This window comes from Dermacentor albipictus, chromosome 1 (genome assembly GCF_038994185.2).
Source record: "Dermacentor albipictus isolate Rhodes 1998 colony chromosome 1, USDA_Dalb.pri_finalv2, whole genome shotgun sequence".
Lineage (NCBI taxonomy): Eukaryota > Metazoa > Arthropoda > Arachnida > Ixodida > Ixodidae > Dermacentor > Dermacentor albipictus.
The window spans coordinates 200,588,255-200,599,972 of NC_091821.1; positions in this window are offsets into that span (position 1 = coordinate 200,588,255).

An 11,718-nucleotide genomic window follows, 5' to 3' on the forward strand; every position below is an offset into this window, starting at 1 on the left:
CATCATCCCCAAATAGAACGCCCGAGATCACAAGGAGGCCTCAGACGGGAAAGGCTGCCCCCGTGGAAGAGTGGCCGGCGCTTGCAAGCTCTCAGTCTTCTAAGGAACCTCCACGCTTGATGCTCCCATCGAAGCCCGCTTCTGTTGGTGAGGCTTCAACAGTCGACTGCCAAATGATCCCGGTGCTGCGATCCATTGTGAATGTCATCAGGGCCATGCTGACAAGCATTGACACTCCATCTGCTCGAAATAGACTACAAGTGCTCGACGCACTGAGCCCCGTCCTAGCAAGCCTTGAGTGAAGCCATGACTGACAATCACCAGTCATTTCGTAAGGAGGTCAGAGAAGCGTCGATCCTTCACTGGAACGCGAGAGGTCTAAGATCTCGCATCGCCGATTTTCGTCAATTTGTTCTCGCTAGCCGATTTCCAATCATTGTCATCTGTGAACCAAGATTATCCCATCCAATAAGACTATCTGGCTACGAGACAATATTCTCATCAAGCGACATCAAAAGTAGCAAGGTCGTCGTGTTTATTCGCCGTGAACTCGCTTACGTCGTCCAACCGGTGCAACCTCATGACGACAATCAGTATGTGTGCATGACTGTTAAAAATAGGAAAGTCACCTTTGCACTCTTGGGGGTGTATCTGTCTCCATCAAGTCGATTTGACGCCAAAAGACTAGAAGACATCTTAAAAACACAACCTGGTCCGTATACGTGCGAAGGGATGGAATCCTCCTTGAACACAATCTTCACACAACGGCTGTTGCCGAGTCGGCATACGTGCGTGATGACCACTCCTTCGTATGCCGGTTTGATCAGAATTGGCAGGTCCGAGTTCGAAATAGCCAAGTCAACATCGTAGATCACACCTGCAGTGCAGGCCTCATCCATGGGTATGACCGGTCGTACTGTTATGTTGCCCAAATCTGTTATCTGTCGTAGTGTCTCCAGCGTGGTTCCACGGGTTGTGTCGACAGCTAGAACATTCTTTCGTGTGTTCAGCCGGACTTCCTTGATTTCGTTTGGCACATTTCCCTCAAGAAGAACAGAGAGAGCTTGCCTGTTCAATACTCGAAGGTTGACGGAAGAATCCACTGGCATGAAGAGGTTGGTGTGCGGCCAGCGTTCACTACCTGCCTGCATAGTCGACGTACTCGCTGGTGACGACGCCTTGATAAGCCTCCTTTTAGCCCTTCGGCTCCTCACCGACACGAAGCTGTCATCGGATGAGTCATCACCTGTGATTGAGTAGATATCTGTGTCTTCGCTGGTGCTTGACCAGGTGCCTTGTTTCCATGAGGAACTTGTCAATGTAGTAATCTGGCCAGACGGGCCGGCAATAGGCTCTTCATCCATGGCCACAGGAGTAGGAGTCTCTCTTGAGCGTTCACTGGTGGTTGACCAGGTGCCTTGACTGATAGAAGAGCTTGCAGTTGCAGACTTCTGGCACCACGAGCCTGCGGAACGTTCCGCGTCCATCGCCTCACGCCAGGACGCGGAAAGCGCCCCAGAGCCTGATGAAAATTTGATGAAAACTGGCTAGCTGGGACAGGTGCGTTCTAGCACTGAGTAACTTCGTCGTCGAAAGAGCGTCGATTAAGCTTATAGCGCCGATCATAACTGAGTCCTTTCATCGGTCGTAGTCGACGCATGTGCCCACTTCCAGTAACAACATCGGGATACCGTCATATTTTGACAGCGATTTGCCCCGCTACTAAGTTCCCCGAAGCGGTCCCATTTCTTAAAGAACTTAGTCCGGTGGAATACTTAACGTGCTATTCTCAATACTCGCGCGAATTGGTTTTCCCGCCGATGTACTGTCCGACCAAGGCACCGTGTTTACTAGTGCCCTAACGACGACCTTTCTAGAACGATGTGGGGTAAGACTCATTCATAGCTCAGTGTACCGGTCATCTGCAGTCAAATTCAGTAGAGAAGCTACACTCTATTATGAAGCACGCGTTAAGGGCGTTATGCTTCGAAAGAAAGACAGGCTGGGAGTGGTGCTTGCCTTACTACCATGTTTGCGCTGCAGGCTGCGCCACATGAAGCAACCGCGTTTTCGCCAGCGGAAATCGTATACGGCTGCTCGCTGCGATTGCCGCTGTGCATGTTCCACGAATCATGGGAAGGACGCGGAGAAGACCCAATTGTGGTCGAGTATGTACTTAAGGTACTAGAACGCTTAAGAAAGGTTCAAAAGTTGTCAGAAGAGGCCATGTTCAAAACCCGGCATAGGCCCAAGGCGTATTACGACCGGACAGCCAGGACCCGTCGATTTGAAGTGGGCACTAAAGTACTGATTCTGCGTGCAGTGCAGTGGGAAGGTCCCGCAAAATGCGGTTCAGAAACTGTCTGACACGAACTACGCCTGCTTGGAAAGCGGAAGATAAAGGAGATTTATCACTGTAATCTCCTCAAGCCTTACACGGAACGGGAAGCAGTAGTATGCATGATGGTAAACGTTCCCGAAGAGATTCCGGTGGAGCTTCTGGGGCTCGTGTCAGTCACTAACGTAGAGGCTAGGGAAAAACGAATTAGAGAACTAGTCTCTAAAGCGCAGCTGGAGCCTGAACAAATGACGGAGTTGCAGGAAATCCAGGATGGATGCCAGGATGGACTTTCGCATAATCATATGCATCCTGTGCACTGAGTCTGGCGATTACTTCCGGAGCCTCACACGGCAACATAGACAGCAACCGCTGTGGCCATGTACTCGGACCGAAGTTCTTCTCGCAAATCCTTTCAAAATTTCCTAGAAACAAGCCTATGTCATTCCCGACCTCAAATGGCTTTAACAGCCTGTCCATGCGGTATTATCCTGCGTCACTTGACCTTTCCAGAGCCCCTTCACTTTCTTGAGACAACTCCAAACGTTTGTTTTCAAGCTCAAGTTGCATTTTTTTCAACTTGCGTTCCTCTCTGTCCCGTTCCTTTCTTTTTCTAAAAAGTTCTAACCCAATTTCAATGTCCTCCTCACTTGCCTGTTCGGAAATCAGCTTGAGCAATTCCGATTTTGGCATTTCCTTGTGTACCTCTAGGCCCAGTTCCTCACAAACAACCAACAATCCGTCTTTCAACAGTGTCCTAAACTCCATGATAGCTGCTTTACTGCCTTGGTCCTGCTCGCTAAACCACCTAGGAAAACACAACCTAGCTAACAAGCAACAATCCAGTTTCCCTACTGTCCTAAACAGAACAACCCCAATATGAAGCCTAGAGAGTCAAAGCAAGAACCAAGCACTCACCGCAGACACAGCACCACGTCGCAAAGTCTGTCTCACCGCTGCCAGCCAGTTGTAATGGTTGGGGTAGGGCATGAAATAGATGGTAGCTGGCCCATGCCGTCGTCCAATCCATCCACGCTGAGGACGATGTTGAAAGGAGGAACCTGTTCTCATCGAGAACGAGGAATATATGATTTATTTACAATACCTTCATGAGAACGTTACAGTTCATCAGTCCAGCATTACTGAGAGAGAATGTACACTCCGCAGCCGCGCAACCGCAGCTTATAAACTCTGTCCTCCCTAGGGGGGGGGGGGGGGGGGAAACGGCCCTTCAACCGTCGACCAATTCGGAGCGTCCAGAGTCATCGCAGCCGACCCACCTTTGAGGGGGAGGGTTTACCCACTCACTTTCGCACAGGTTTCTCTGACCACACCAAAGTGAGAGGGTTTTCGCAGACACGGGTCTTGCCCCGAGCAGGCGCCTCTTGGTCCCAGAGTTGACCCCGCAGACAGTGGCCGCCGGCGTCTGTCCATTGACTGGAACACCTCCTTCCAGGCGTTCCACCGCTTCAAACAAGCCGTGACGGTGACGGCGAATCCACTAACGATACATGGTCCGCCGAATGCGTTAGACATCCCGGCGTCGTTCGGTTGGGGACGCCGCGCATTGTTGTCCTTACAAAGCGAGTCGTCGCAGCAGACATGGTGGCGCCAACGGGCTGGGGACTGACGTATTGTCGTCCTTTCAAAGCGAGTCGCCGCAGTAGACTTGGTGGCGCCGTTCGGTTGGCGACTGTCGCTTCCCCGAAGATCACCAGCCTCCGCAGGTCGAACGTATTAACGCCTTCACAGACTCTAGAGGCTGACTGGCGATCCTGTACTCTTGTTCCTTTACCCGGCTATTGATCATTATCTTTGTCTTCTGCATATTAATATTCAACCCCACTCTTGCCCTCTCTCTGTAAAGGTCCTCAATCATTTGTTGTAACTCGTCTGCAGTATTGCTGAATAGAACAATGTCATCGGCAAACCGAAGATTGCTTAGATATTCGCTGTTGATCCCTACTCCTAAGCTTTCCCAGTTTAATAGCTTGAGAGAGGGAGGGAGAGAGAGAGAAATGACGTTTATTTGCACTCAGAAAAAGAACCCCGAGGAGTCAAGAGTCTTCTTGCCTCTTCGGCTTGCTCCTCCCTTTTCAGCTGGCTGATGCTCCTTGGAGCTCAGCGGTGTCAAGGGCCATGCGGATGTCTTCTCTTTGATCCTCTTCCTTCGAGCTGGTCATTAAAATCTCCCAGGATTGTCTATCCCTATCTGGTTTATTGTATCTAGGACATGTCCATATTATGTGGATCATTTCCGCTTTTGCCCCGCAGTGTTTGCAATTTATGTTCTCAGTGTTACCGTGCCATCTCTTCGGAATGTAGGGGCTACAGATCACCCCCGCTTAGTGTTGCCTCCATGTTGTCTCTTAATTCTTGCTTACTAAGTTTCTTATGCGCCTGTGGCAGTGTTTTCCTTTTCATTCTATAGTAAGTAAAAATTTCGCTGTAAGTGTTTATACCTTCTTCTTCCTGTTGGGGCTCCCTGGCTGGAATGGCAGCATTGTTGCACCGGTGAATAAGCTCTCGGGCCAATGCGTTCGCTTTCTCGTTGCCGGACAGGCCTTCGTGGGCAGGAGTCCATATAAGGTTAATGCTTCTGGAATTGGTCTTTTCTCCAATAAGTTAGTGCCTCTTTGGAGATTCTCCTTGCAGTATAATTCCTGATGGCTGTTTTGGAATCTGACACTATGATTTGGACCACTTTTTGAGTCAAAGCTAGTGCTATGGCCACCTCCTCTGCAACCTCCACTCTGTTTTGCGTGGTGTTGTAGCTCTTTGAGTTCTCACCGTTAGCCTGTGTCATCACTGAGAGGAAACCTGGTCTGCCTTCATATTCTGCTACATCCGTGTAGAACACCCCTTGCTTTTTATCTAGCGATTTTTGTCATGCTTTAACCCTGTCTTTTCTTCTATTCTGGTGGTGACTGGGATGCATGTTCTTCGGAAGTGATGGTATGCGTATCGTGTCTCTTGTGACGGAATGGCTCCTCTGTTTCTTACTTTGTTGTGGGTTTTGTATCCTAGTTTCTCTAGAATTCTCAGACTACTTTTGCTTATCATTAGTCTCTGTTGCTGGAAGACTAGTGTGGCTTCGATCAACTCTTCTATAGGGGGTTTGAAATGCCCATGTTTAGTATCCTTTGCGTAGATGTGCATGGTGGCAGGTTTAGGGCTGTTTTAACTCATTTCCTAATGAGGATTTACATTTTGTTTTTCTCGGCCTTTGTTAGTTTAAGGTACGGTGTTGCGTTTGTGATCTTGCTGATCGCGAATGCCTGGACTATCTTGTTGGTGATTCTTCTGAGGAGTCGACATGTTTGGCTTACGCTCATTTCAAGCTTTCAGGTCGTTTACGTATATCTTTCATTGTCCTGAATGTGCAGGCCTAGCACTCGTATAGCATTTACGGTTGGAATCGCGTCCCCGTTAATCATGAGTTTTATACCATGGTTAGGGGTTTTCTTTTGCAAATTTTGTGGACTGATGAACAGAGCTTTGTAGCTGAACATTTAAAGGGACACGAAAGTGAAACAATAAATCAGTTTAGACTAATAAAGCATTGTTTGAGAACCCTGGAGGCAGTCATTTCAAAATAATAGTTTGATTATTAGATGAGAAAATGAAGGTCGAAGTATCAGTATTTGAATTTCGCGACGAAATCCCGACGCCGGCACGTCACTGTGACCTCAGGGATTCCAAAGTATGTTTTAGCATTTGGGCCGCATTGGCTGAGTTAAGGTTCCCGAAACTTGCCGTGTTTATTATTTGGTTCCTTTAGAACACAATGTAGTCAATCTGTACCGCTATATAATTAAGTAGGCCCTAGAAGATGCCATCAAAATCCATGACGTCACAGCAACCAGGTGCGGGAACTTCAAGGAGGCGTCGCCACCCGTGTTTCGTTCACGCGCTTTTTCTGGCTTACCAAGAGTCTTATCATAGTAAGAGTGGTGTTTTTGGCGTCATAGAAAGGTAATTTACTGATGCAGAAGAAATCATTTTTCTCTTTAGTGTCCCTCTAAGTCCGGCTCTTTCGAAGTGCTCTTCAATTCTATTGATCGCCATTTGCAGCGTTTCTTCTATGTGGGCGTCACTGGCTCTATTTATCCATAGGGTGATGTCATCCGCATAGATCGTATGTTCTAGACCCTGTAAGTCCTTAAGTTTGTGCGGGAGTCCCATCATTAGTGTGTTGAAGAGAGTGGATGTGTGCACAGAGCCGTGCGGTGTTCCCTTGTTGCTGAGCTCTATCCCTTTCTCCTCGTTACCCCCTATACTGACCACTACCGTTCTGTCAGTCAGAAAGTCCTTTATATACTCGTAGATACGTCTCCCTACGTTTAGGCTACTCAATTGTTCTAAGATTGCATTGTGGTCTACGTTGTCAAACGCTTTGGCCACGTCTAAGCCAATGATGGCATTCGTGTCCTTCGTTTATTAGTCGAGAATATGCTCTTTAAGCTGTAGCATGACGTCGCATGCTGATAGGTGTGCTCTGAAGCTTATCATCGTGTCAGGGTACATATCTTGGTCTTCCAAGTACCTGCTGATTCTAGATTGTATGGCGTGTTACATTAGTCTCCCGACGTATGACGTGAGGGATATTGGTCTGAGGTTTTCGAGACTGAGCTTTTTCCCCGGTTTTGAAATTAGAACTAATTTAGCATCCTTCCATTCTTTAGGGATTTTACCCTTCTCCCAACCCTCTTGCATAAAATTGGTTAGGTTTACTGTTGATTTGTCGTCTAGGTTCCTCAATATCCGATTGCTGATTCCGTCCGGTCCTGCAGCTGTTTTCGCTCTTAGTTTATTCAGCTCGGCCCTAACCTCTCCCGCCGTGACGGCGCTATCCAAGAGGGAGTTTTCTTCCCCTTTGTAGTCCGGTAGTGTTTGTTGCGGGCCGCATTTAAAATATCTATCCTTAACTTCGGCGAACAATTGTCCATTACTGCCTTCGTATTTATGCACTATAGTCGGATACAACTTTAGAAAAAAGGGGGCGTTTACTCCTCCGAGGCGGGTGCACCAATGGGCGCGCACTCTGGACCGACGTCATGCGCCGGACGGCCGGTGACTTCGCTGCTTCGGTCATCTGGGCGGGGCCTCCCCTTTTTTCTAAAGTTGTATCCGACTATAGTTTCTGCATGTTTCTATGCGTCTCTGATTTCCTGCTTTGGGGATCTACTAGGTGCCTCAATAGTTGCCATGCGTTTGATTTACCAATTTTGGGATCCATCTGTTCCCATATGCTATTCCAATTTCGTTTCGTGAGTTCAAGTGCATATTCTTCAATCTCTCCGTTCAGGTGCGCTAATACCCTTCTAATGTTTACATTGCTTCTATTCTCTTTCAGTTTTTGCTCTGGCTGCCTTTTTCCTCCGTGGTTCGACCATTTTCCAGTCTACTACCTCTTGCGTTTCATCTGTCTCCGCCTTCTCGGTGGCCTCTTCAACTGCTTCCAAGAGGGCTTTGCTCCAATTGCCTACATCTTTGAGCTCCTCTTTTTCGGCACATTTCTGCCTAAAGAGGTACCAATTTACCGCTTCGATCTGCTTGGGTTCGGGACTTGGTATGCCGTGTTCTACCACCGTCTCTATTCTGTGGTCGCTTCCCAAGTCCTCTCCCGTGTTACACCATCGTGCGGTTATGAGTCCCCCTATGAGAATAAGGTCCTGTGTGGTGTCCCTGGAAATGCTATTTCCTTTTCTCGTCGGGATTTTAGGACCTGTTAGTGTTAGTCCATGCTTGGAGATACTATCCCATAATTATCTGTCTTTTTTGTTGCGAGGTTTTGTACCCCCAAGCCGTGTGTCGCACGTTAAAGTCTCCGATTATGACTATGAGCAGGCACGTATACCCAAGGAGGGTGGGGGGGGGCGGAATTAGGCGGCATATCCCCCTCCCCGCCCACGCCACCATTCCTCACACACATTCATAATAAGCCGACAAATCAATCGATTCGGCGGTCAACATTTTGCTGCCTTTTACAGCGAAACGATCCGTTGTTTTTTCGGCGTCCGTCAACAGAAAAAATCATGTGGTCCGATCCTGGTGATAGTGCAGAAAGGGTCAAGCTCGATGGCACATACCCCTGTGGGCTCGGGAACCTGCAACGCGCCCTTCGAAATCTTCGGGATGGGCCCACGTATGGGGAGTGCTTAACGCCTGCTTCACCTCCGCCGTGGGTGGGCCCGGCATATTGCACTGCTTTCGGGATGGACCCACGTATGCGGAGCGCTCAACGCCTGCATCACCTCCGCCGCGGTTGGGCCGGGAATTGCACTAACTTCGGTATCGGCCCACGTATATGGGGAGTGCCTAATGCCTGCTTCACCTTTTCCGCGCGTCGGCTCGGCATTGCACTACCTACGGGCCGATCCGCGGTGGAGGTGAAGCACTTTGCTTTTTGTTTGAGAGCTTTGACTGTCGTCAGCTCTCGCTGCCATTCCATCTTCACAGAGTGGAATGGTTGTCAATTTTTTTCACTCTTCTTGGATGACGGTAGTTATCGGCATCTCCTGGGGTGTGAAGGCCAGTTTTCTTATCGATTCAGTGCCCGCGCGATTAAATCCAGATGAGTTCAGTTGTCACCATCTATTCAACGATCACGCGCATCGCTGTTGCTTCGTTAGTTAAACTTTCTGTGTTTAGACTGATCCAGGGACCAGGAAAGGGATTCGGTTCGTAGTCAGCTGGTCTGTATGCTTGTGGAACGAGTTGCGGCCGGAGAAAACGCCAGTTGCCTTTAACTTTTCCTTTTGCTTCATTATTTCCTCGAATGACGCCTCGCCGCGACGCTGGCAGATCCTAGGAAATTTCATATACGTGCGACATGGATTAGATAATAGATAAGGTGGAAAATAAAGTAATGCGAAACAGCGTCCATCATCAGACCCTGCAAATACCGTTAAACCCAGAAGCAATATGACTGTCACCCGTTACCTCGTCTGGCTTTTTTCTAATTGTACAGCACTTTTCGTGCAATATTGGCAACTGGAAACAAGAGTCGCAAGGAGTTGAGAAATTAAGCGATCTACTAAGGGAAAGCGCCGAGGCAACACCTAAACAGGAATGAAAAGCGAAAATTAACAAATTTAAGCATTGTTTGTGAAAATATTTATGGATCAAGATCTTTTTATTATAAATGAAGTAGACAAAACGCGGCCGGAAGTGGAGAATAATTCCGTATGTTTGGAATGATGCTTCGACAGTTATCAGTCGAGCCGCCTGACGTAGCCACTCCTCTGCTGTGCTAACGTGGGTGTTTTCATAACCTTTCGCGGTGGGCGCAGTACGTCTAGAATCGCAGGGTCCTGCGCTCTACGCGGGTGTACGGGACTGGTGACTACGCATCACTACGCAATTTCCCGATTAACCACACGAGTCGGTTTTGGCACTTAAATTGGTAGAGCAGTAAACGAGGGATGCGAAAGAACTGTGATTCTTCCGCAAATATATATATAATTCTTCCAGAGCCAATCCAAAAGAACGCAACTAGACATCTTTATTCTACACTTTCGCTTGTTTACTTGTTCTTGACAGTGTTCTTCCTGCTTTTCTGTCATGCGCGAGTACGTCTGACGTGGTTCCTTGTTTGTCAAGTAAAGGAGAAGTGTACCTCACAGGTGTACCTGTGAGGCACACCTTACTTCAATTCTCTTTTGCGGGTTTACGCGTCTTTATATGGGGAATGGTGGGCATTATTCCCATTTGTACTAGTAAAAGTACCTCCACCCCGCTCATTTGCATAGAAAAGTTACCTTGGGTTGCCCCCCCCCCCCCGAAAAAGAAATCCTGCAGTGCCTGACTATGCAGCTGTTCCCTGCAATGTTTCTGGCCCTTTCGATAGCATTGGAGAGATTGTGTCTCCTTATTTGACCCCTTTCTTTATAGGTATCTTCACATATATATATATATATATATATATATATATATATATATATATATATATATATATATATATATATATATATATATATATATATATATATATATATATATATATATATATATATATATATATATATATATATATATATATATACTTTCACTATGTATGTGCAATTGAGTATGTGCGCATTCGATCTTGGCCAATGCCCCACCCAGAATATGAATGTGCCACCCGCTGTGAGACAAGAGGTATGAAACCTGAAAATGCATATAGGTATGTGTAGTACTTCTGTGTGCATACACCTTTCATCAACATCCTGCCCTCGACAAGCATCATAGATGGCCTTTCTCCTCAAAACGACAAGGCTGCGCTTGTGTCACCTACAAGCTTCGCGTCATTTATATCATCGCACGGCGTTAAGAATGGCGAGCTGCATTGCAAGATTGCCACCCAGTTATGACCGGGGAACAAGACACGCATCCCCCACTCTCCGTCGCTTCAGCTAGGATGCGTTCGATGAAGCGGGCTTTGAGCTGACACTGCCGGCTGATCCTCCAGCCCCATCGCCGTTGTGACGAAACGAGTTCGGCGGGCGAACTATTGTGCCCGAGCTCTCCAGCGCGGACCTGATCTGCTACGCGTGAACGGGCTGCCGCGGGAACGCCGTTTTTTGTTGCTTCCCACGCCCCGATCGGGACGCAAGACAACGAGCTACCCACCATTGGCTCCGAGTTTCCCGGAACGGCGCCCCTCGGACGTCGGCGCCGCGGATATCGGAATGTGTGTGCCTATGTGTGCGTAAACTGTTCTGCGGAACGGCGCCCCTCTGACATCGGCGCCGGACATCGAAATGTGTGTGCCTATGTGCGCGTAAACTGTTCTGCGGGGCGGCGGCAAGTTGACAATGAGTAAACGAACGTTCGCGTCACCTTGTATCGCGGGAGGACCGAGTGTATAAAAACTGCTGTGGTGCGAATGCTGGATACACTTCTCTTGAGCAGTCATGTTAGACTGAGACACTTCTCTCGTGCAGTCATGTTGGACTGACACTCTTTTTCTCAAGCAGTCATGTTAGACTGATTTAAATACTGTAAATAAACCCATATTCCTCGTTCTCGATGAGAAGCAGTTCTTCCCTTCATCAACGTCCTCAGCGTGGATAAGTTGGACGACGGCATGGGCCAGCTACCTTCGAATTCATGCCGGACTCCAATCTCGACAACGGATCACGAGCGATGGGATTGAGCCCCCAATCCTGACAACGGGCACTTCTTTATCGCGATTTAGAATTTGTCTCTTTATTTATTTCTCTTTCTTTATTCAGACTTTATTTCTCTTTGATTGGGGCGGCGTGCCTGTGTGCCCGAATTGAAAAAGAAAGAACGGAAAAAAATTAATGAAATACGAAAAGGAAAAGGAAGCGGTTGTCATCAACACCGTCTCTTGAGGAACGCTTGGGGTGTCGATACTTGGCCACTGCCATAGG